The 27,031-nt window shown below is 47.3% G+C and overlaps 1 protein-coding gene across 49 annotated transcripts in view; it reads right to left on the reverse strand.

Annotated features, from left to right (window-relative positions):
- LOC100521877 (pseudouridine-5'-phosphatase) overlaps positions 1-27,031 on the reverse strand; it is a 631,841-nt gene that overhangs the window by 459,006 nt on the left and 145,804 nt on the right. The gene's annotated exons all lie outside the window — the stretch shown is intronic.

Raw genomic sequence — 27,031 nt, forward strand, 5'->3', positions numbered from 1 at the left:
AGACCATCCAACCAAAAAAAAAAAAAAAAAAGAAGAAGAATGGAGAACCATAGAATCAACTGGAACACGAGGATCAAATGGCAATAAATAATCATCTATCAATTATCACCTTAAATGTCAATGGACTGAATGCCCCAATCAAAAGACACAGAGTGGCTGAGTGGATAAAAAGGCAAAAACCTTCAATATGCTGCCTACAAGAAACTCACCTTAGGACAAAAGATACATATAGATTGAAAGTGAAAGGCTGGGGAAAAGTATTTCATGCCAATAGACATGACAGAAAAGCAGGAGTTGCAACGCTCATATCAGACAAAATAGACTTTAAAACAAAAGACATAAAGAAAGACAAAGAAGGACACTACTTAATGATTAAGGGATCCATCCAAGGAGAGGATGTTACTATCATCAACATATATGCCCCAAACATAGGAGCACCCAGATACATACAACAAATATTAACAGACATAAAGGGAGATATTGATGAGAATACAATCATAGTAGGAGACCTAAATACCCCCCTCACATCAATGGACAGATCCTCTAGACAGAAAACCAATAAAGCAACAGAGATCCTAAAGGAAACAATAGAAAAGTTAGACTTCATTGATATCTTCAGGACACTACATCCAAAAAAATCAGAATACACATTCTTCTCAAATGCTCATGGAACATTCTCAAGAATCGACCACATATTGGGACACAAAGCGAATCTCAATAAATTTAGGAGCATAGAAATTATCTCAAGTATCTTCTCTGACCACAATGCCATGAAATTAGAAATCAACCATGGGAAAAGCAAAGAGAAAAAACCTACTCCATGGAGACTAAACAACATGCTACTAAAAAACCAATGGGTCAATGAGGAAATCAAGAAGGAAATTAAAAACTACCTTGAAACAAGTGATAATGAAGACACAACCTCTCAAAATCTATGGGATGCTGCGAAAACAGTGCTCAGAGGGAAATTTATAGCAATCCAGGCCTTTCTCAAAAAAGAAGAAAGATCCCAAATTGACAACTTAACCCTCCACCTAAATGAATTAGAAAAAGAAGAACAAAAAAGTCCTAAAGTCAGCAGAAGGAAGGAAATTATAAAGATCAAAGAAGAAATCAATAAAATAGAGACTCAAAAAACAATAGAGAAAATTAATAAAACCAAGAGCTGGTTCTTTGAAAAGGTGAACAAAATTGATAAACCCCTGGCCAGACTCACTAAAAAGAGGAGAGAAAGAACCCAAATCACCAAAATTATAAATGAAAAAGGAGAAATCACAACGGATACAGCAGAAATACAAAAAACCATAAGAGAATACTATGAACAACTGTATGGCAACAAGTTTGACAATCTGGAAGAAATGGACAATTTTCTAGAATCTTACAGCCTGCCAAAACTGAATCAAGCAGAAACAGACCAACTGAACAGACCGATCACTAGAAATGAAATTGAAGAGGTCATAAAATCACTCCCTACAAATAAAAGTCCAGGACCAGATGGCTTCACAGGTGAATTCTATCAAACATATAAAGAGGAATTGGTGCCCATCCTCCTTAAACTCTTTCAAAAGGTTGAAGAAGAAGGAATACTGCCAAAGACATTCTATGAGGCCACCATCACCCTCATTCCAAAACCAGGCAGAGATAACACCAAAAAAGAAAACTATCGCCCAATATCATTGATGAATATAGATGCAAAAATTCTCAACAAAATCTTAGCCAACCGAATCCAACAACATATCAAAAAAATTATACACCATGACCAGGTTGGGTTCATCCCAGGTTCACAAGGATGGTTCAACATACGCAAATCAATCAACATCATACACCACATTAACAAAAAAAAAAGTCAAAAATCATATGATCATCTGAATAGATGCAGAAAAAGCATTTGACAAAGTTCAACATCCATTCATGATCAAGACCCTCGCCAAAGTGGGTATAGAGGGAACATTCCTGAATATAATCAAAGCCATTTATGATAAACCCACAGCAAATATAATCCTCAATGGGGAAAAACTGACAGCCTTCTCACTCAAATCTGGAACAAGACAGGGATGCCCACTCTCACCACTGCTCTTCAACATCGTTTTGGAAGTCTTAGCCACAGCAATTAGACAAACAAAAGAAATCAAAGGCATCCATATAGGAAGAGAAGAGATCAAACTGTCACTGTATGCAGATGACATGATTCTATACCTAGAAAACCCTAAGGACTCAACCCCAAAACTCCTTGAACTGATTAATAAATTCAGCAAAGTGGCAGGATATAAGATTCACATTCAGAAGTCAGTTGCATTTCTGTATACCAGCAATGAAACATTAGAAAAGGAATACAAAAATACGATACCTTTTAAAATTGTACCACACAAAATCAAATACCTCGGAATACACCTGACCAAAGAGGTAAAGGACCTATATGCCGAGAACTATAAAACCTTAATCAAAGAAATCAAAGAAGATGTAAAGAAATGGAAAGATATTCCATGTTCCTGGATTGGAAAAATCAATATTGTGAAAATGGCCATCCTACCCAAAGCAATCTACAGATTCAATGCAATCCCTATCAAATTACCCATGACATTGTTCACAGAACTAGAACAAACAATCCAAACATTTATATGGAACAACAAAAGACCCAGAATCGCCACAGCAATCCTGAGAAACAAAAACCAAGCAGGAGGCATAACTCTCCCAGACTTCAAGAAATACTACAAAGCCACAGTCATCAAACAGTGTGGTACTGGTATCAAAACAGACAGACAGACCAATGGAACAGAATAGAGAATCCGGAAATTAACCCTGACACCTATGGTCAATTAATCTTTGACAAGGGAGGCAAGAACATAAAATGGGAAAAAGAAAGTCTATTCAGCAAGCATTGCTGGGAAACCTGGACAGCTGCATGCAAAGCAATGAAACTAGAACACACCCTCACACCATGCACAAAAATAAACTCCAAATGGCTGAAAGACTTAAATATACGACAGGACACCATCAAACTCCTAGAAGAAAACATAGGCAAAACACTCTCTGACATCAACATCATGAATATTTTCTCAGGTCAGTCTCCCAAAGCAATAGAAATTAGAGCAAAAATAAACCCATGGGACCTCATCAAACTGACAAGCTTTTGCACAGCAAAGGAAACCTAAAAGAAAACAAAAAGACAACTTACAGAATGGGAGAAAATAGTTTCAAATGATGCAACTGACAAGGGCTTAATCTCTAGAATATATAAGCAACTTATACAACTCAACAGCAAAAAAACCAATCAATCAATGGAAAAATGGGCAAAAGACCTGAATAGACATTTCTCCACGGAAGATATACAGATGGCCAACAAACACATGAAAAAATGCTCCACATCGCTGATTATAAGAGAAATGCAAATCAAAACTACCATGAGATACCACCTCACACCAGTCAGAATGGCCATCATTCATAAATCCACAAATAACAAGTGCTGGAGGGGCTGTGGAGAAAAGGGAACCCTCCTGCACTGTTGGTGGGAATGTAAACTGGTACAGCCACTATGGAGAACAGTTTGGAGATACCTTAGAAATCTATACATAGACCTTCCATATGACCCTGCAATCCCACTCTTGGGCATCTATCCGGACAAAGCTCTACTTAAAAGAGACACATGCACCCGCATGTTCATTGCAGCACTATTCACAATAGCCAGGACATGGAAACAATCCAAATGTCCATCGACAGAGGATTGGATTCGGAAGATGTGGTATATATACACGATGGAATACTACTCAGCCATAAAAAAGGATGACATCATGCCATTTGCAGCAACATGGATGGAACTAGAGAATCTCATCCTGAGTGAAATGAGCCAGAAAGACAAAGACAAATACCATATGATATCACTTATAACTGGAATCTAATATCCAGCACAAATGAACATCTCCTCAGAAAAGAAAATCATGGACTTGGAGAAGAGACTTGTGGTTGCCTGATGGGAGGGGGAGGGAGTGGGAGGGATCGGGAGCTTGGGCTTATCAGTCACAACCTAGAATAGATTTACAAGGAGATCCCGCTGAATAGCATTGAGAACTATGTCTAGATACTCATGTTGCAACAGAAGAAATGGTGGGGGAAAAACTGTAATTGTAATGTATACATGTAAGGATAACCTGACCCCCTTGCTGTACAGTGGGAAAATAAAATTTAAAAAAAAAAAAAAAAAAAAAGAAAAGGCAAGACGGCTGGACAGGTCCTGCCTCAACGGTTTCTCCGTTCGGTCACAAAACCACTGCATCACGCATCCGTTGCTACTGACGATGGAAGTCTAAACTTTTCCGACGGCATTTCTGCGCTTCCAAGGGAATGACTTCATTTTCACTAATACGCTGGAGGAGGTGGGGAGCGCTGCCCTTTGGACAAGTCTGATAAACCCCCCACCATCGCTAAAATCATTCTTTATTCAAAAAGCAACTGGCAACATTTTTCCCAACAGGTGGTTTTAGCCCTGGCCGGCGGTGGATACTAAGAAACGGACTCTTCCATTTGCAGCAGCATGGATGGACCTAGAGGTTCTCATACGAAGTGAAGTCAGTCAGAGAAAGACAAATATCTTAGTACATCAGTTATATGTGGACTCTTAAAAAAATCATACAAATGATCTTATTTGCAAAAGAGAAAGAGACTCGCAGACACAGAAAACAGACCTGTGGTTACCAAGGAGGAACATGATTCATTAGGAGTTTGGAATTAACAGATACTCACTACTCCACATAAAATAGATAAACAACCAGGACCTACTGCAGAGCACAGGGAATGCTACCCAATATTTCATAATATCCTATAAAGGAAAGGACTCTGAAAAAGTGTATCTATGTATACTTTTGACTGGGAGGCTTGGGGGGCGGGGTGTTCTCTCACACTGGCCTCCCTCACGGTCTCAGTTCTACCTTGAGCACAACCTTGCTTTTCGCTCTCATTTTTCCCCCTGGCGATGCTCAGCGCCACGGCCATTGTGTGACCTGGTGGAGGACGCCGTGGATGGTTTAAGCTCAGGGCGGGCTCTGTGAAAGCTTTCTGGCATTCTGCACGAGTGGAGTCCCAGCCCCTGAGCTGGGGCAGCCCCTGCCGCCAGGGCTGAGGGTCAGCGTGCGCAGGGTCTCAGGACCCTTAGAGGGCCTGTCGCGGGGCCTGGATTCCCGGCTTATACAGCCAGAGACCAGTGGTCTTGTTCACGGAGACAGCGTGCTGGAAAACAGACCTGACTTCCGACCTCATGTGTTGGGTTTCAGACTGGATGAGCGTGAAAAGGTGTGGAGGCATCTGGATAAACAGTGCTCGGAGGCCACGTGGCAGGTGCACTGTTTCCGAGCACAGAGGATGGAGTTGTGTCGTGACTCTGCCACCTGCTAGGTGTTGTTAACCTGGTCAAATTACTTTGCCTGTACCTGCCTTGGTTTCCACCTCTGTCCAGGGGGGCTGCAGTAGCAGGGCTCACTTCCTGGGCATCCTCTGAGGGTCAGGGAAGGTGAGTGTCTGGAGCAGACGTGAAGTTACCCTTGGGTGGGAACCCCTCCCCCCCCCAGCCCCGAAAAAGCTGTGTCAGTGAAGCAGTGGGACTGAGGAGGGCGGCTGGGGCAGAGGCCACAGAGGCAGAGGAGGGGCGGCCCAGGACCAAGACCTGCCCAGCTCCAACACACCAGGGTCCAGCAGGGGAGGAGGCGCCCCCCAAAAGGGACAGGGAAGGACCTGCCAGCAAGGCAGGATGTGAGAGGGGAGCGCTGTGCCACGGGGACGTGGCCGGTGGCTGACACTCCCACGAGACAAAGCTGTACAGTACGGCTCTGTGCAACAAGCGAGTCAGAGGGACCGGTGGCCTTCCTCACCACTGCTGGGGTGGGGGTGGAGGGAAGGGGCCAGAAGCCAGACGGAAACTGGGGATGGGAGTCAGCAAAAGGAGAGGGGACCCACAGACCACTCTGCCGAGAAGCTTGTTCCAGAACTGCGTGGAGAGAAGCACAAAGACGGGAAAGGTTCGAGCTCGTGTTAGAGTGAGAAGCAAAAAGGTCTAACGTAAGGGAATAATTAGGGAGATTTGTTATACATCCTGAGAAGCGTCTGGAGCCGGGGACATCAGGGCTTTTGTGACTGGCTCCTACTTGCCCCCGAAAGTGGGCGTAAGTCAGGAAACGGCAGGGCGGCACCCCCGCGCACAGGGATCCTGCACCGTGAAGAGGCCTGGCTGCGCGTGGACGCTGCCCCTCTGGGCAGGACGCAGCCTGCGCTGCCCAGCAACGCAGCCCGAGATAAACAAGACGCATCAACCTGCGCGGCACCCCTCTGCCTCTCAGCGGCAGGGAGGAGGTTTATGTCTCTCTTGCTATTAAAACAAAACAAAACAAAACAAAACTTCACTGTTTAAAATACGAGCTTCAAGATATTTAACTCTTATGAGGCTTTATGCCCGAAAGCTCTTAGATATTAAGTGTGCAAACACCTAAGGCAAGCAGCTTCTCCTTTAATGAAATATGTGTTTATAAATAACTGTAGTTGTGTGTATTTATGTGGACGCTGTGTAGAACGTCTTTTTTTATTTGGAGTTCTACTCAATAGTCTATGATAACCCATCTTGGAAAAGAATCTGAACACGAAGAGATAAGAAATTGACACAACATTGTAAATCAACTGTACCGGAATACAAGAAAAAAGAAGGGATATATGTATAATGGAATCACTCTGTTGTACAGCAGAAATTATCATCAACTATACTGCAATAACACTTTAAACAAAAAATGAAAAATTACAGATGAAATTTCAAAAAAATTAAAAATGCAGAAATAGAAGCACTTCTTAGAGCCAACATTCAAAGCCCTGCCAGTCTTGTGTCCTCAGCGTAGCAACTGGGTGTGAACTCAGCTTGGCAGTCGAGCCAGGGGCCAGCCAGGTAGGTTGGTGGCTTCATACTGAACAGGTGAAGGCAGCGCACCTGTGCTCTCTCACCTGTTACCATCAAGCATCTGAGCGGTGATGGATGGTTGTGGCCGAGAGGCCCCCTTCCCCTGAGATTCCACAACCCGAGGCATGAGTTCCTGCGGCTCCTAACTGGACAAGTGGAGGTGCATGGATTTGTCTCCCTTCTGCCACCTTCTTGGAAATGCACACCTCACCCACTGATAAGGCTCATCCTTCCATCTTTGCGGAGCTGAGCTTTGTTCAGCTGGAAGGATCCGAGGTGGGAGCCTGGCATTTCCAGTCAAGGGTCATGTGAATTATGTCAACTTAAGAACAAGCTTCATAAAGCACCTTTTTTCCCTCTTGCATACCAGAAAAGCTAAAAGGTGCAAAGGTGAACACTAAACCTTTATGCAGATGTCACATTTTACTTTCAAATTCCTAAGCACAATTATCAGTTATGTCCATGAAAATTGATAGTAACTAAAAGAAGCAGATAACAGATAAGTGCTCCAGCAGACCAATTTTAATGTATGCTTGAAATTATCTTTTTGCAAACCTGTTCTCAGCTTTTGGGTTCTTTTGATTTATTCGGACCGTGACTTTTTATCTCTACGTTCCATCCTTCGTTTTAAGGGATCTGGTGACATCTTTACTTTTAAGGAAGGGAAGGAAACGCAATTTCTTCCCCATTGACACGAGAGATTTTTATCCTTATCAACATACTTGCCAAAGCATGTGTGAGTCATTTCCTCAGAGGGGTCATAAAAGCCCCAGCATTCAAGAATCTTTCATTCTCATGGAATTTCCCAGCACTTAACAGACATATGTTGTTAGAATGTGCAGGTGCTCTTCCACCAAAAAACTTAAGTGTTCTCAAGAGCTGGTAAGAAATCCCACAAAGGTCTTTCCAAAGGCACAAAGATTTGTCTGCTATCGTTTTTACGTTTGGCATCCCTGACATTGAATTAGCTCTTGCGGATAAATGGCTGTGCTCCCTGAAATTTCGGAAATAAAGGACATCCCGGTGAAGAAGTCTCAGAACACTGAATGGAGTCTTGGGTTCTCTAACCTTTAGCCTCTTCTTACCTCCAAAGGGTTTTAAAATTTTTTTCCTTTCTTTTATTTTTTTTTGGGGGGGGGGAGGAGTTCTTGTTATGGCTCAGCAGAAATGAACCCAACTAATATCCATGAGGACTCAGGTTCTATCCCTGGCCCCACTCAGTGGGTTAAGGATCCAGCGTTGCCGTGAGCTGTGAGCTAGGTCACAGACGCGGCTCGGATCCTGTGTTGCTGTGGCTGTGGCGTAGGCTGGCAGCTGCAGCTCCGATTCGACCCCTAGCCTGGAAACTTCTGTATACTGCAGGTGTGGCCCTAAAAAGCAAACATAAATAAATACATTAAATTAAGCTTTTTTTAGGAGGGGGGCTTGGTTTGATTCATGGCGTATTGACCAGCTTGGCAGACTACAGTCCATGGGCCAAAGCTGGCCCTCCACCCTGGCTTTTGAATAAAGTTTTATTGGCACACAGCCAAACACACTGAATTCCATCCTGTCTATGGCCACTTTCTGGCTACAGTGTCTGAGTTATTATGACAATGACAGGCGTTGGTGAGAATCAGCGCGGTCAGGCCAAAGTGCCATGCTTACAAGAACTGAATTCCAGGAAAGAAAGAAGAAATTGTTCATCAGCCACAAGCTGGAGGCCACTGCCACTCAAGTTTCCCGAAAACTTTAAAATTACAAATTTCATTTCATCCAAGCTAAGCTACATCAGAGAATTACCCTTGGGTCACAGAGAATGGTGACATGGTCTGGTATGTGAGCTCATTTGGAGAGCTGGGTGAAAGGCTCCATCATTTTATTAAATATTTTGTCAGCAGCTTCCAGCACGCAGGGCCCATCAGAGAAGAATGGTTTCCCTTTTGGCTATTGCAGGGAGGGTCCCTCTCTAATTTCTCCTTCCCCAAGGCTAGGGTGGTCAGCTTCTTTCCTTCTTCTTCTTTTTAGGGCTACACCTGTGGCATATGGAAGTTCCCAGGTTAGGGGTTGAATCAGCGCTAGAGCTACCAGCCTATACCACAGCCACAGCAATGCTGGATCTAAGGCACATATGTGACCCACGCTGCTGCTCACAGCAACACCGGATCCTTAATCCACTGAGCGAGGCCAGGGATTGAACTCACACCCTCACAGAGACTATGCTGAGTCCTTAGCCTGCTGAGGCACAAAGGGAACTCCTCTTTTGGCTTCTTTATCTCTCTCTTGGCTGCCCTGATGAAGAAAGCCTGATTGGCACGGATCCCCAGTGCACCCCAAGCCATCTGCCCTGACCCCCTGTGAAGAAACGCAAAGGCTGACTGTCCTAGAGCCTGGGCCAATTTTTCTCTGCATGGAGGAAGATCCTTTTTTTCCAGTATGAGGAACTATCCCCAGCCTTGAGTGTGGGATGGCAGAGAGGGAAACCTGTGCAAAATGCTTTGGTCCCAACTCAAGGTCTCTTCTGGGTTGGGCTTACAAGAGTGGCACATATGACTTTGTGTGGTCCATTAGGGCTCCCTTTTGGGGCTTGGGGTGAATGAGAATGGAGTATTCCCCTTCCAGCCACAGTGTTCTGTGCTTCCGTTTAGTGGGGAGAAGCTAAGGAGACAATTTTGCATCCCTGGCTATGTAGGGGAAGAAAACGGTTTCCTCCACCCTCTTAAGTTCTTCCCATGAGGGCTGTGAATTAAATTGATAAAAGACAGGTTAAGAGTCAAAAGAGTGCATATATGCATAGAGGCCTTCATAGAGAAGAAGTAAAGACCTCAGAGAAGCGGTTAGACTCAGGAGCTGATATGCTGTTTTAACAAAGGCCAAGGAATTGTAGGTGAGTGAGAAGAAAAGAAAAAGAGATGTGGGCTTTTAGTGGGAAGATCAATATAACCTAATGGAAGATAAAGGTTATTTTAGTAGCATTTGTGTGAGCAGACCCATCTCAGTGCCGATCTTGAGTCCAATGACAAGGGCTCCTCTCCTCCTGGTGCGGGGGGCACTTCATGGAGGGAAATTCATGCTCTGCTTTTGGGAAGATGCTGGGATGGCACAGGGCTCTTTTTGCACTTACTGCTCCTCCTCCTCCTTCTCCTCCTCCTTTTTTTTTTTTTAAATGGCCACACCCATGGCATATGGACGCTCCCCAGGCCAAGGACTGAATCCAAGCCACAGCTGCAGTAATGCTAGATCCTTTAACTCACTGTGCCAGGCCAGGGGTCAAATCCATGCCTCCGCGGTGACCTAAGCCGCTGCAGTCGGATTCTCAAGCCCCTGTACCACATTAGGAAGTCTGCATTTGCTGCTTCTTAATTGCCTTCAGCTCCAAGTAACCCTTACACCACAGTGGCATATTTGGGGGTGGCATGATCTGCCCCCCCACCTCAAGCTACCCTAAAGATGAATCATGTTCCCAGCATCTCAGAATGTGAACGTCTCTGGAAGCAAGGTCTTGGCAGTTGCCGTTCGTTAGGGATCTGGAGATGATTTCATCCTGAATTTCACGTGGGCCCCATATCCAGGGACGGGTGACCTCATAAAACGAGAAGAGGACCCAGAGACACACAGGGACACGGCCACGGGAAGACGGGGCACAGACTGGAGCGGCTGGGGCCCCCTGGAGCTGGACGAGGCGGGGAACCCCATCTCGGGTTTTGGACCCTTGGCCCCTGAACCATGAGAATAAATCTGTCACGGAAGCCACCCTGTGAGGAGCGCCTGCTGTAGCAGCCACGGGCAACGAGCACATAAAGGGACAGCTCGTGGTGATGCTGGAGTGAGCGCGCTCACAGCCTTCTGGAGGTGCCCAGAGTCCCAGCACAGCCTCAGCATCACGACCTCTATGTACGAGGCAGCCAGGTCTGTCTTGCACACAGGCCGGGTGCTGCCAGGGCCTTTTTCCACGACGTTGGCCTGAAGACTATCATGCAGATTTCCAAATTGTGCTCCCATCCCCGCCTCTCCAGGTAGTTTTAATCACCAGGACTGCTAATTTTTTTTTTTTTTTTTTAGGGCCTCGACAGCAGCGTATGGACGTTCCCAAGCTAGGAAATGTTCAGAGCTGCAGCTGCCGGCCTCCGCCACAGCCACAGCAATGCGAGATCCGAGCCGCATCTGCGACCTACACCACGGCTATGGTAATGCCAGATCCTTAACCCACTGAACGAGGCCCGGGGTCGAACCTGTATCCTCAGTGGATACTCATCATAGGCATTACGGCTGAGCCACACGGGAACTCCAGGGACTGCTAAAACATTTAATAGAATAAGAGCAAATTTCCTCCGCTGCCAATTAACATTTCAGGAGTTACCTTAATATCTAAGATCCTATAAAGGTTTCCTTCATCTCAGTAGAAAGACTTTTCACGTGGGGAGCTGTGACTCAATGTGCATTTCAGCTCAGAGGCAAAACCACCTCCCTCCTCACTCCGCGTTTCTGTGGTTTGGGTTTTTGTGAGTGTGGTTCACAGACTGGGAACTGAGTGAACATTCGCAGCCGACCCTTTGATGTCAAGTGCTGAGGAAGCAAGCAACATTTCCCCCAAATATTCCACGTTCAGACAGAGGGGTGAGGGGTGGAGCCTTGACATTCTGGAAGACTGTGCCCTTGTTAGGACCTGAAATGTCCAGTGGGCAGTTGTCATCGCCCCTCACAATACCTACAAGTCAAAAGGAGGAAGCTGGCATTTCAGCCGCGAGAAGAAACCACCTTTCAGCTTGAGCGTTAAGCCCTCTGACCGGGTACCAGGCTTCCAGCACTTCACAAAGCATCCCGCACACTGCCCCCTGGAGGCCAACGTGAGTATTTTATCCTCCCGCCACGAAACACCCAAAGCACATCCATTCCCTGCTATTCAAGGGTGTATGACCTCAGGCCACACCAACATCGTTCACCAAGAACAGAGACAGGGCAAAAATGAAGCAGCAAGAAGACCAGAGTCAGTTCCTTTGGTTGGGTCGGTTTCGTGGGGCGTGTTTGTCCAGTCTAGGCTATTGGTACTGTCCTGAAAGGCTTACAGACCTACCCCCGTCAACCGTGGGCTATGTCCCTATCAACCCACCCTACTGAAAATACTGTAAGGAGAAAACACGCTGCAGACGCCTCCGCGACCAGACCTCACAGATAAGCCCCGCCCACCTTAAACAGGCCCCAGACACTCGCGGGAGCCCACCATGGGGCAAAGCCACGATCACACAGTCTGTTTTATAACAACGGGCTGCATGCCTCCTGTACTGGTTGAAGACTGCGCTGAACGTGGGGAGAGAATCGGTGTCAGTGTCTGGGAGGCTCTCCCCCGAATCCCAGGGGCGGCGCGGGAGTCGCCGTCTGGCCTCAGGAGGAGGGCAGGCTGCACCGCCCCAGCAGGGGAGAAGTCAGCCTGCTAAATAGGAAGACAGCTGGGTACTGGATGCAGATTGCAGAAGTTCCCAGGTCGGGGATTGAACCCACGCCACAGCAAGGACAACGTCAGATCCTTCACGCTCCATAGCACCAGGGAACTCCAGGAAACACCGATTTTAAAAGTGGGCAGAGGAGTTCCCATTGTGGCACAGCAGAAACAAATCTGATTAGGAACTATAAGGTTGCAAGTTCTATCCCTGGCCTCTCTCAGTGGGTTAAGGATCCGCATTGCCATGAGCTCTGGTATAGGTCACAGACACAGCTCGGATCTGGCATTGCTGTGGCTGCGGTGTAGGCCAGCAGCTGTAGCTCCCATTCGACCCCTAGCCTGGGAACACCCATGGGCCACTGGTACGGCCCTAAAAAAGCAAAATAAATAAATAAGTAAATAGTGGGCATAAAAGATGAAGGAACAACTGATGATGGAACTCTGGCTGGCAGCACAAGAAAAGCCAAGAAACGCATCCTCAGATGAAAATTCAAAACTTAAACTCTATGAAGATGCCAAGTCCGTTTTTGAGCAAGTTCTCAAGGGTTGGTGTCAGGGTGTAAAGCTTGCCTGTGGGGACTTCTAGACCCTCCTGGGCAAAGGACACACAGCAAAACGGACCATCAAAATCATCAAGTTACGGAGACCCTTGGGATTCATCTGCATAAATAAATTCAACCTCTAGGAATTTCTCCAAAGGACAGAGGCACAGCTTTATGGACTCATTTGGCAACGACGTGGTTGAAGCAGAATTGCGGACACCTTAAGTGTCCAACAAAGGGAAAGAGGAAGGAACACGTCTGTAATAGGCACACAGGGAGGGAGGGCCGGCCAAGGAGAATGATGGCAGCGGGTATTAGGAAATCATACAGAAAGGTGAGAATAATAGATAAAAGACGGAAAAAAAACCCACACACAAAGCAGTTTTACAGAATGATGCCATTTTGTGAGAAAAACGAAAATAAGAAATGTTCTATGGGTCTTGCTATATTCTTTATATATTGCATATACATATACATATATAGAGAGCTGTATGGCATATACATATTTACTATATATATAGCACATAAATAGCAATGCTGGGTGCGTGTGCGTGTGTATATATATATACACATATATTTTGGCAGCAGCATGCAGCAGCTTGATGTGCAATGGACTGAAACCAGGCTGCAGGGGAGAAAGTGCTGAGTCCTAACCGCTAGGGCCACCAGGGAACTCTCCCAGCCTTGCTCCAGTGAATGGGAGGGTCCCTGATAAACTGTGTACGTCCATCGTTCCAGCAGTGGGGGCATCTCCACTGCGTCCTTTACGCTTACATGTACTGTGTGGCCTTAAAATGAACACATCTTCATCCAACACGCATTGAAAGAGAGACGGGATTTTCAGAGTTGCGTCCCACAGACTTGGTCTAAGATCAGAACACGGAACACGGAACATGGCAGAGCTGGGCCTGGGGCGGCTACAGATGGGGGCCGACACAACCCCATGGAGGTGTCGCATGTTATCACCAAGGTGGACCCCAAAGCTACGCGTCTAAGTAGGAACTGCACAAAATGGGCTTTGACACATATTGAGCCATTTTAATCAAATGTAAACCCAGTGGAAATTGTGGGCCATGCCGCTGGTAACTGAACAGTGCTGAGAGTTGCAGAGAACTGCTAAGACGAGGGCAATCCTATTTGTCCTTTTAAGAGGACAAGACGCCAAACACAATACGCTCTTTCAGGGTGTGAAATGACGCCGGCTTTCACAGTGGGTCTCTTCAAAGGAAAAGGAGGAAAATGAGATGGGGGGTGATTGCCTGCCCTCCACGCCCCCATGACTCCCAACCGCAGGCAAAACGAATGAAGAGGTGCCCGCAGGAGCCGCTGTCTTTGTCCTGCACACAAAAGGACTATTTTTACACTGACTCAGGAGAGGACTCACGTAAGAAATGATTCTGTGGTTCCGACAGCGAGGTGCAGGCTTTGGGAAAGGGGAGGAAGGGACTCCGCTCCTCAGGCAGGGTTTGAATAAGGATCCTGGCGTTATGCCACATCTTGATCTTAGAAGCCAATGCCTCCGAGGCTCTGGGGCCATGATGCAGCCGGGGAGGCTGAGAAGCTGCTCTTCCGACCACAGGATCAGAGTCCCAAAGGCCAGCCTGCGTCTCCGTGGTTCCCTTCTCATTTCATGGGAGGGGGCAGCTGATGTGCTATCTTTCGTACTTGGGGGCAAAGCTTGTCACACTTGTATGTGCCCACAAATCCACCGGGAGTCTTATTAAAGTGACAGATCCTGCAGGTCTGGAGTGGGACCAGAGACCCAGTTTTCTACCAGCTTCCAGCTGAACCAGTGCTGCTGGTCCCAAAACATGCCTGCATAGGAAGGTTTTTCCACGAGTGCAAGAGAAAAAAGTAGTATTTTCTTGCCTATGAGAATTTCCCATAGTTTGCATCGCATACACGGAACTCAGGCGCTGTTTCTGCATGTACCCATCTTCTTACCCCAGAATGTAGATTGGTTACTTGCAACGGAACGAAATGTGCTCAAAATGGGTAACACAGTAGAGAAATAGATGTTCCAGGATGTGGGAAGCTAGCAGGTCTGGAAGCTGAGGACAATGTCTGCTTACATGGAAACTGAAATAAGAAGCTGGTACCATGCCCTCCAAGGACGCAGGACAAAAATAGGATTTGAGGGAGTTCCCGTCGTGGCGCAGTGGTTAACGAATCCGACTAGGAACCATGAGATTGCAGGTTTGATCCCTGCCCTTGTTCAGTGGGTTAACAATCTGGCATTGCCATGACCTGTGGTGTAGGTCACAGACGTGGCTCGGATCCCACGTTGTTGTGGCTCTGGGTAGGCTGGCAGCTACAGCTCCAATTGGAGCCCTAGCCTGGGAAACTCCATATGCCGCGGGAGTGGCCCAAGAAATGGCAAAAAAAGACCAAAAAAGGATTTGAGGCCGTAGTTAGGATGAGCCAGTTGGCATCTGTAATGGAGGCGCACATCACATGGGCATGTCCTGGCACTTTATCATGGCACGGAAGTCAAAAAGGGAAGCATTAAGCCAACCCACGACTCCATGAGACACAGGAATGTGTAAAACAAAGGCCATTCATTTTTAGGTTTAGGTGCCTATCCACAACCAAGAGGAAAGAGGTCCCTGTACCAGACTCACCCAACATAAACAGCACACAAGGCATGTCCCTCTCATCAATTTCTACGAGAAATCCACTCACACAAAACAGGCGAATTTCTCAGGCTTTATTAAAGCCATCCTAAGGGATGGAGAGGGGCTTAGAGTTCACATATTTCACAGCTTCTAATCCTCCAGATCTTTATTTCCCTGTGTGCCTTTTAAAGTTGTCCTTCTCCTGTTCTCCTTCCTTTAATGATCTGCATCTTCCCAATGAAGCAGAGCCATTAAACACATACGCACCACCAAACTCCATGCTCCATAAAACCAAAGGGTGCTGCTTTCCTTCGTGTGGCTATTTAGCAACCATGTAATATTTCTCTTGTACATTGGTATCACAGTTAATTTTATGTATCCACTTGACTGGGTTATGGGATCCCCAGATAGGTGGTAAAACATTACTTCTGGGTGTGTCTGTGAGGTTGTTCTGATGGAGATGAGCATTTGAGTGATAAGACTGGGTAAAGAAGATCTACCATCACCACTGTGGGTAGGCATCATCTGAATCATGTGGGCTTAGATAGAACAAAAAAGGCAGATGAATGGCGAATTCCCTTTCTCTCTCTCTCTCTTTTTTTTGGGGGGGGGGGGGCTGCACCTGTTGCATATGGAAGTTTCCGGGCTAGGGGTCAAATTGGCAGCTGAGCTGCAGCTGCCAGTGTATGCTGCAGCCACAGCAACATGGGATTTGAGCTGCATCTGCAAACTACACCACGACTTGTAGCAACACTGGGCAAGGCCAGGGATCAAACCCACATCCCCATGGATACTAGTCAAGTTCTTAACCCACTGAGCCACAACAGGAACTCCCCTTCCTCTTCTTAAGCTGGTGTGTCCATCTTCTCCTGCCCTCACATATCAAAGCTCCTGATTCTCAGGCCTTTCGACTCTGAGATTGACACCAGCAGCCCCCTCATAGTGAGAGTTAAACAACCGGCTTCCCTGATTCTCAGACCTGATTTGCACTAGGCTTCCTGGTTCTCCAGCTTGTAGACAGGACACAATGGGACTTCTCAGCTACCACAACCATGTGAGAAAATTCCTATAACACATGTCCTCTGATTGATATTTATCTATCTATCTATGTACCCATCCATCCATCTAATCTATCTCATCTATTATCTTTCCATCTAATCTATCTCATCCATCTACTATCTATCTATCTATCTATCTATCTATCTATCTAGTCTATATCTATCCCTCTATCTGTACCTACCTACCTATCTATCCTATTGGTTCTATTCTCCTGGAAAGCCCTGACCAATACAGATGGTAGGGTCTCATCTCCAACCCCAAGTTGTTCATAGTTTGCAGGAATCTCCCTACAGAGAATTCTATTAGATAAAATTTTCTCAGAGTTCCCATCATGGTGCAGCAGAAACGAATCTGACCAGGAACCATGAGGTTGCAGGTTCAATCCCTGGCCTCGCTCAGTGGGTTGAGGATCCGGCATTGCCGTGAGCTGTGGTGTAGGTCACAGGCAGTGTTCGGATCTAACATTGCTGTGGCTGTGTTGTAGGCCAGCAGCTGCAGCTTTGATTTGACCCTTAGCCTCCACATGCCTCCACATGCTTCTAGTGTGGCCCTTAAAAAAAAAAAAAAATTCTTTCATGTATTTTTTGTTTACAGAAATTGCTTTCTGTTCCCTTTAGGTAATGTTCAAACTCCATGCATTAGTTATCTACTGTAGCATAACAAATGATGCCTGACCTTTAGCAGCTTAACATAACACCTATTTATTATCTTACAGTTTCTCTGGGACAGGATTCTGGTCATGGGATGGCCAGGGCTTCTGCTTCAGGATTTCTCATGAGGCTGCAATCCAAGTGGAAGGCAAGGCTGGGGTCTCCTCTGAAGGGTCTGAAGAGGAAGGACCACCTCCAACCTCACTCACATGCTGTTGGCAGAACTTAGCTCCTCATGGGCCACTGGCAAGAGTGAGCCTGAGTTCCCTGCCATATGGAAACTTGTCATGACTCCAGCACCGTTACTTTTGTCCCAGAGAGACGCTGCTCCAAGATGGAGTCCAGTGTTACATCCTAATCCTAAAAGTGACGTCCCATCCTTTGCCATATTTTTTGGTCAACTGTTATTCTGAGTGTTTCCATGAGGATGTTTTTGATGAGACGAACGTTGAAATAGGCAGACTGGGTCAAGCCGATGGCCTTCTCCAATGTGGGTGGGCCTCGTCTAATCAGTTGAAGGTTGACAAGACCCAAAAGGCTGTTCATAGCAGCCACAACTCAGCAACAAACCAATGTCCATCAACTGATGAATGAATAAACACCAAGTGCCCCCTCCGTGCAATGGGACATGATTTGGCCACAAAGAGGAATGACATTCTGGTACCAGCTACAACATGGATGAAGGAACCTCAGAAACATGATGCTGCATTTGCAGTCAGACACTAAAGTTACATATTGTCATTCCACTTATAGGAAATGCCCAGAACAGGCAACACCAGACAGACAGGAAGAAGGGTGGTTATGCATCAGGGACTGGGGGTGGGGGAGTGCCCCCTGAAGGGGGGCTTCTCTGCAGAGAATGAAAACTAAATGTAGAACTACCATAGGATCCAGCAGTCCCACTGCTGGTCATATATCCTGACAAAACTGTGACTCAAAAAGATCCATGCACCCCTATGTTCATAGCAGCACTATTCAAAATAGCCAAGACATGGAAACAACCTAAATGTCCATCGACGGGGGAAGGGATTAAGAAGATGTGCTTCAGGAGCCCCGCAGGCACATCTTCCCTCTCCATTCCTCTGCTGGTGGACATTTCATTGCCTCCCTGTACCCAAGTCAATGTTGAACTTGACCTAAATCTTGCAATCCTGGAAAACAGGGAAGGTTATGGAATCAGCACCCCCGCTTCGTGTTCTGGAAAACTGTGGATGGCAAAGACCCTTCCCCTGGTGAGTTCGTTCCATCAGACCCACCGAGAGCCCCTGGTTCACCTACAGCAAGGCCAGACACAGCCCCTTCGGGTTCCCAGCTTCGGTCTCATAAATGACATACGGAATGGTTTGTCCCTGCTGACCAAATGGAACTAAATGCTTGTTCACCAAACTTTGGTTGGGCTTCTGTCCTTCCTCTCCAGGTCCCTGGACTTTGGCGCATCCTGGCCCAGAGCCGGCAGCCGTCACAGAGGAAAGGCTGCTCTCGAGGACGCTCTTAGCGGGAGATACCCTCTGGGCGGTGCGGGATGGTGCTGCCCTTTGGCCCCAGTTCCCCTGCCTCATTCTCTCTAGAATACACCTCAGGAGAGCCAGGTTTGCTCCTCCCTATAAAAACACAAAGAGAGAGAGCCCCCTTTTGCTAACTGTTGGTTGCTGACCTTATAGACAGAATGCTCTCCCAAGGCAACAGCCCTTATTCACCCCTGCCCCCTTTTTAAAATTTTTTTATTTTTTTAATAGTTGTTTCCCCAATAAAATTTTTTTTTTCTATTCTACAGCATGGAGATACTTGGCGTTGCTCCTATAGTGGCTGTGGCTCGGTCCCTGGCCCTTTTTGCATCAAAGTCTCTCCTTGCTAAGTCTGCATGTGTTTCCTTGTTTCATCTCTCTTTTTGTGTTTTTGTTTTGTTTTGACATCCTTCACCTCCACGGGACTTTTAGGATTAAATTCACAAGGGGAGCGTCCCAAAGGTCAACTGAAGTTGGTACCCGGCCTCCTTGTTCTCAGTCGTGATGGCATCGATGTGTCAGTATACCACCTTGCTTCATCCTGCTTCATCCTCTCTGGTTTTTTTAACAAGCCGAATGGGAGTTCCCATCGTGGCGCAGTGGTTAACGAATCCGACTAGGAACCATGAGGTTGCGGGTTTGGTCCCTGCACTTGCTCAGTGGGTTAACGATCCGGTGTTGCCGTGAGCTGTGGTGTAGGTTGCAGACTCGGCTCAGATCTCGTGTTGCTGTGGCTCTGGCATAGGCCGGAGACTACAGCTCCGATTCGACCCCTAGCCTGGGAACCTCCATATGCCGCGGAAGTGGCCCAAGAAATAGCAAAAAAGACAAAAAAAAAAAAAAAAAAAAAAAACAAGCCGAATGACCCCAGTAAGCAGAGTCCCAAAACGAAAGAGTCTGTGCAGCAGTTCTTTAAAACATGGAGCTTTGGAAGAAGGCACGGGTGCTTTCCGCTGGGCTGGGGACAACCATCTGCAAGGGGCACTAGGGGCTTCTGAGGTCTGTGAACACGAAGATCGCAGAGCACACCCCGTCATTCTCACACCCCCACGGAGCAGGGATGAGCGGGTACCATGGCCCACCTGCGCTCCATTCTTCTCTGGGTCCTTTCTTCTCCTTCACCAGCATCTCTGTGCCCAGAACTCCTCCTTTTGGCTGAGTTCATTTTTATTTGGCATTTTTCTGGAAGTTCTCAGTGTTTCTCAAAAAAGCATTTGTAGCCAATGGTACTCTGGCCGCTGCGGAGAGATGTGTGGGAATCTGTTTACGTCATGTGGACCGTTGGAAGGGGAGATGAGGTGGCCTCTTTCGGCAGGGCAGTTCCTCCGTGGAGGTGAGAAGAGATTTTTCCACTACAGAGAGGCAAGGAGGATGGGCCACCAGCCCCTCGTGTGGTACCCAGGAGTGTTCCCCCAGGAAGTCACTTGGGTTGTTGGTTTGAATCCTTACATGCCTGTTACTCTGTGCGCTAGAAGCAATGAGGTCCTGCTGTACAGCACAGGGAACTCTCTCTAATCACTTGTGATGGAACATGATGGAGAGAATGTGAGACAAAGGATGCATACATATACACACATATATGACTGAGTCACTCTGCTACACAGCAGAAATTGACAGAACATTGTAAATCAACTATGATAAAAATAATAAATAAATAAAGGTATTTTAACCTCAAAGAAGAAAGAAAGAAGGAAGGAAGGAAGGAAGGAAGGAAGGAAGAAGGGAGGGAGGAAAGAAAGAAAGAAAGGAAGAAAGAAAGGAAGAAAGAAAGAAAGAAAGAAAGAAAGAAAGAAAGAAAGAAAGAAAGAAAGAAAGAAAGAGGACCCAGAGCCCTCACTGCAGTCCCCTGCAAACTGACTGTATGCATGAGGGAGGAACTGAACATTTGGTGATGCTCTGTAGGTCCTTCACCTGCCTCCGTTTCCTCCCCCAAGTCACAAATTGTTCCAAGCAGGCCAAGCTGCAGGGCTTGCACTGGGCTGCCTACCCTGGTCCTTTGTCAAGAGCTGTGCTCTAGGTCGTGGACCAACGTCTTTATTACAGGCCACGGGGAGCTTCATTAACTAGCCAGGTGCTTTAGACAAACTCTTTTGCATCATGCCAACAGCGGGCTGTTCGTTTCAAATGACCATAATCCTCTTAGTCGCAAGCTCTTTCGATGGACACGGTATTAGCATACATGTCATTTTTCTAGAGACGGGGTGGGAACCTGCAAGAGAAAGGCACCGGCTCTGGGCCGTGGGGGAGACCCGAGCTACCGCATCCAGAGGAAAGTCAGCTCGTGATTCAAAGACCTGACCCCTCCCTTTGGGCATGTTCAAGACCTCCGTTCAAGCCATGAGTTGGGGGGCGCGTGCTCGGTGGGTACAGTCTGAGCAGCCAGATATACGATGTTGCGTAAGATACAGTCCTGTCTCCCAAGACATTTCTCATCTGCTTTTACTCATATCGCCATCAAGAATTCTCACCTGCCACACGAGTTTGGCTCTTTTTTTTTTTTTTCTTTTCTTTTTTTTCCTCCTCATCTCTTAATACCATCCCATTTCAGTGCCTGGACCAAGAAAACCATGACAGCTGCTTGGACCCAGACCATAGTCCAAAGAATCAAAGCCGACAGAAGTTCGTTCTCTGTGGGATATCTGCCGGACGATTTAAGAAAACAGAAGTTGATGCGTGTGTTTTGTGCTAGTCACAACCCAAGACTCTCTTCTTTGATTTAAGGCTCTTTGGGGTCACTGAAGTGTCATTTGGAAAATTGCTTCCTGACGCATAATATTACGGTAATGATCCTCAAAAGCCCTCGTAAGGGCTCTGCCATGAGAGCTATCGATTTATTTCCTTCCAAGTATTGTTTTAAAATAAGAGGCAGCTCAGGGGGGCGGCAGAAGGAGGCTCTGTGTTATAAGAGGCTTAAAGCAACCCTTGGAATTTTTCTTGACACACTTGAGAGGATCGAGGTTGCTCATAAATACTCATTGAGAGAACAATTTAAGAGACGTAGAAAAGACACAATTCTCTCACATCTGAGCACACGATGAGAACCTATGCCACAACATCAATAACGGAAAGAGTAGAAGGTGCTAGACTGACAGTGTCGAGGCAAGAACCCAAGAAATGTGGAGGCCAAGCCCAGCCCCCGCCCCTCAATGATGATAGCCGCTTGACTTATAAATCAAACGTTTTGAGTTTGGTCACCTGCTTCAAAGGCAGCTGTGAGCACTGAATATAATACTGCAGGCAAAGGCCAGAGAACAGAGCCTTGTACATGGTTAAAAACCCAATACACTGTACGGACCACTGCCACTCTTACTGCCTTACTCAAGTATTTACACATGTGGTGCTAGGTACAGTGCTTGGTACTCAAGATGGGTGGTGTGAGGTCAGCATGAATTTTTTAAATCGACGGACTAGGTTATGGGGCCCAGATATGTGGTTAAAACACCAGTCTTACAGGTGGTTTTTTCCAATGTGATTACATGTAAACCAGCAGACTTTGAGTAAAACACATTGCTCTCCATAATGTGCTTGGGCAGGGGATGGTGGTGGGTCTTATCTAATCAGGTGAGGGGCTTAAAAGCAAAGATAAATGTTTCCCAAAGAAGAAGCAATCCCCTCTCAAGGCTGCAGCTGTAGAATCTCTGCCGGAATTTCCAGCCTTCTGGTTGGCCCGGCAGACTTGGAATCCGTCAGCTCCCACAATCACATGAGCCAATTCCTTAAAATCAGTCTCTTGATAGATAAATTTATACTTATCTAAAGTTATAGCTATAAAGTTGTCCTAATCTCTACTATTCATCTATAAATATACCTATACCTATCTATAGAGACAAAGATGGATCCATACAAATAGATGGATAGGTAGGTAGGTAGGGAGAGAGAGAGAGAATTACAATTATCTCTTGTATAGATAAAGATCTACTGGATCTGTCTATCTATCTACCTACCTATCCATCCACGCATCCATCATATGTATTCTACTATTAATCTATCTCTATCCATCCATCCATCCATCATATATATTCTATTAATCTACCTCTCTATCCATCCATCCATCGTATATATTCTATTATTGATCTAGCTACCTACCTACCTACCTATCCATCCATCCATCCATCCATCATATGTATTGTATTATTGATCTCTCTATCTACCTGTGTATTCATCCTTCCATCCATCATATATATTCTACCACTGATCAATCTACCTACCCATCCATCCATTCATTATATATGTTCTTTCTATCTATCTATCTACCTATCTATCTATCTATCTATCTATCTATCCATTCATCACATATATTCTACCATCGATCGATCTGTCTATCTATCTACCTATCTATCCATCCATCCATCCACCATATATATTCTACCATCTATCCATCCATCCATCCAGAGAAATCTGCCTCTCTCTCTCTCTCTATGGTTAGACAGATGTATCTATAGACAGATAGATGTAAACACCTTGGTCCATATATCAACATCCACAACTGTCCCCTTGGTTCTGTTTCTCTAGGGAACTTGACTGATTTGGGTGGAGAGAATGACGAGTAAACCGACCCTGTGAATGCTCTGTGGTGGGTCTCCCCACAGCACAAGGTGCTCTGGGGACGTACAGGATGAGAACCATTTACTGCTGTCTGGGAAGGCTGGATTGGACAAGCTGCCTGGGAAGACGGCTGAAAATGAGGACAACAACCTTCGGTGCTGGACACAAGGCTAAGAGTCCCAAGGACACAGATGAGGGACAGCTGGAGGATTAAGAAGACCAACAAGACAGTGTGACGTAAGAGGGCACAAACGCCAGGGGGAGAGCTGTGCCAAGAGCAGGACTCTCTGCCGGGAATACTGCAAGGAGTGCAAGGTGTCTCTGCACTTGGATTTCAGGAGGGTCTCGGCACTGCACAAGGCTCCCGTGGAACGCAGGGCCGAGGATGTGGCCAGAGTGGGATGACGGAGAAGGTCCTGAGTGAGGACCCCCAGAACTCAGTGAGTGACGGTACCCCAAGGTGCTCAGGGCAGAGATAATTGGCCGTGCACTGGCGAGATCCATGGGGTAGTGGCAGCCTCAGGGAAGAGCCAGACAATGGGAGGAACATGGGGTGAAGATGCTGAGAAAGGGCAGGAACTCAGGGTAACATAAAAAAAAAATGCCTCAGAAGCAGGAACGCAGAACGAGGCCAGGTCAGGAGCCAGGCCAGTGGGGAGCAGGGCTCAGGAGATGCAGGTGTGATGACCATATGGGCTCAGCTGTCCAGGATGTCTCAGGATGTCCTGATCCAGGGGTCTCGGGCTCAGCGACACGTTGGAGCCTCCCAGGGAGCTTTGCAAATATTTCCGCCAGGGTCCTGCCCCAGAGATGCTGTTGTCCCCAGGCTGGCGAGCAGCCTTGGGGCCAGACAGTTCAGAAAAGACTGCCCAGGTTGTGATAACGTGCAGTCAGGGCTGAGAACCATCCCCCAGGCCAAGTGCAGGCTAGCAGCACTTTGCTTCCCAGGGGGCTTACGCTGACGGAAGCCAGCTGCATGCCCCAGCCTGGGGGATTCTACCTTGACCCAGGTCAACTGTAATTCTGAATGTGTTCTGACATGTGTGGGTGAACAGACTCTGAGCTCCAATAAGGGGCCTCTCAAGTCTGGGATGCTTTACCGTGGAGGAAAGGAAAAGCTTTAGGGTCCTGACCAGTGACGTGAAAGCTCTCAGGCAGAGGCTCTTCTCTTGAATCCCCTGAGAAAGGCCGATGACAGAACCCTCACTATATAACTGAGAGCGCTATAGCCTCGGGTACCAGGGAGATTCCAGACTTTCTAGAAGGAACCATCCACCATTTACGAGATAGCCATCATTATCTCAGTGTTCAGGATGAGAAAACCAAGACCTGGGGAGAGAAAGCCAGTGCCCCTGGGTTACCCATCTAGCAGGTGACACAGTGTATGAGTTACCTACTGCTGTGTAACAAACTGTCCCCAACCGTAACAGCTTAAAACAATGTACATTCATTATCTCACAGTTTCTGTGGGCCTGGGCCTCCTTTACTCACTGTCTTTGGGCCTGAGGCTGCCCTCAGCTTCTCCCTGGGTGGGCCTCCCCACCGTGGCAGCCTACTTTGTCCAGGTATGCACGCTCAGAGGGCAGTGGAGAGTCCGCTAGCAAGACAGAAGTCAGGGCCTTTTAAAAGCTTGTCACAGACAGGACATCCACCCTTTGGGCCTAGTTCTGTCCAGCCCACCTTCAGATTCTCAAGGTCATGGCTACACGGAGGCAGGGGGCCATGGGGGCTGCCTTAGAAGTCTATCCCCCACGAGAAGCTAGGACCTCCTTATCTCCAAAATGAGAAGGTAAGCCTTGGTTCAAGAATCCAGCCTGAAATCTGTTTGTTTGTTTGTTTTCAAGGAAAAGAACAGAAAGAAAGAGAGAGAGGTGACTGATGTTGGAAGCACAAGCTTCATGTGCCTGGGTGTGGTCTGGCTGGCGGCAAAGCGTGAAGGAAAATTTAATCTTGAAGACCCCTCCACATGGGAAGGCAGTGCACCTCCCCCTTGTCTGGACCATGGAGTTCTGGACTGGTGACATAGGTCTGTCATCTGGGGAGGACACAGACCGAGGAGCTCTAGACTGGTGACATGCCTCTATTATCTGGGGAGGCAGGAGACCACAGAGCTCCGGACTAGTGACACGGGTCTGTCATCTGGGGCGACAGTGGACCACGGAGCTCTGGAGTGGTGACACGGCTCTGACATTTGGGGAGGACGTGGACCAAGGAGCTCTAGACTGGCGACATGGCTCTCATCTGGGGAGGCAGGTGTGAGTCAGAATCCAACCACAGCTTAGAGTCTGGGGTCCTCAGACCACTGGGGAGCCAGCCCATCTGCTGTGGAGGGAGGTTGGGTTTCATCCATCACCCTGAAGGCCAGGGCTGGCTGGTTTCATGTCTAAGGTGCTGGGGTAACGTGACCACACTTAGGGGTCAGGAGAGGGACCATACTTCCTCTCCTCCATGATGATGTGCCACAGACAATGTTTCATCATCAGAAGCCCTCACCCATGTCTCCCAGGGCTGGCCAACGCTGCTGACTCACATCCAGGACTGAGGGAGACCAGCTGCTCCCACGAACACTGTCCTTTGCAGGGACTGCCCTTCCTAAACCTACAGCGGGGTTTAAACCCATATGGCCTGGGCCCTAGAGCATCTATGAAAGGAGGCCGGGGAGTCCCCGTGAGCACAGAGGGTGAGGAAGCCTCCAAACCACACAGGGCTGAGAGACCAGACTGCAAGCCCTGTTGCTCCCATAAATGCCCTGAAGGCACCTGCTCCTGAAGTGGGCACAGGCACTGCCTCTCACTGTCCTAGGAGGCAGGGAGGCCTCCCCCAACGCCATGGGGGTCAGTGTCTCCTGGCGGCTGTGTCAAGGCCGACTCTATCCTAGTGAGCGACCAGAGGTGTCCGAAGGCACATCCCCATGGGATCCCCGTTCTAGGAATAAAGGCCCATCTCGCCTGCTCTCTGGAAGAGGCTCCTTGGCAGAAGCTAACTAGCCTGTCGAACCCTAATTACAACTGAGGGACTCAGTCTACGGCCTCTGGTCCCGCTGACGGTGTAACCATACTTTCCAAGCACAGACTACTTCACCTGGTTAAGCAAATCTGAATGGAGGAAGAACAGAACGTTTGATAAGCCTTCTACTAAATACCCGAAGTGCTAGACAACAGATTTTGAATTAGCTCAGCCATGAGTCACCACTCATCAGCCATCTAGCCGTTTTGTAAAAACCAGGTGTTGGAAGGGATGCTGTTATTTAAAGCTAAAAGCTGATACAATACTTACTTTGTGTTGTTTAAACAGCAGGATGCAAGAAGGGACCTGCATAGGGCCTCTTCAAATAAACATTTCTTTCTTGGCTGAAAAAAAAAGTTAATTTGGGGGCTCCCTATGGGTAGGGGAGTGGGCCGTGAATGGTAGATGGACTGGCCAGGGTTTGGGCACAACTCAGAGAGCAAAGGACATACCAAGGCGGGGGGGGAACAGTGTCCAGGATGGACTGCGCTGCTTCTATGTGCTAGGCCTCTTTGTATTCATTATTCTAAAATGAAGCTTCCCCTGAGAATAACTATCCATCTTTTCTTTTTCTTAGGGCCGCACCTGAGGCATATGGAACTTCCCAGGCCAGGGGTAGAACTGGAGCTACATCTGCCAGCCTACACCACAGCCACAGCAATGCAGGATCTGAGCCACGTCTGCAGCTCTGAGCCGTATCTGTGAACTACACCACCGCTCACGGCAATACCGCATCCTTAAGCCACTGAGCAAGGCCAGGGA

Source organism: Sus scrofa, chromosome X (assembly GCF_054392235.1).
Source record: "Sus scrofa isolate SSC_HxYL_T2T_F1_AM1 chromosome X, Sscrofa_HxYL_maternal_Yorkshire_Landrace_v2.0, whole genome shotgun sequence".
In the NCBI taxonomy this organism is placed as follows: domain Eukaryota; kingdom Metazoa; phylum Chordata; class Mammalia; order Artiodactyla; family Suidae; genus Sus; species Sus scrofa.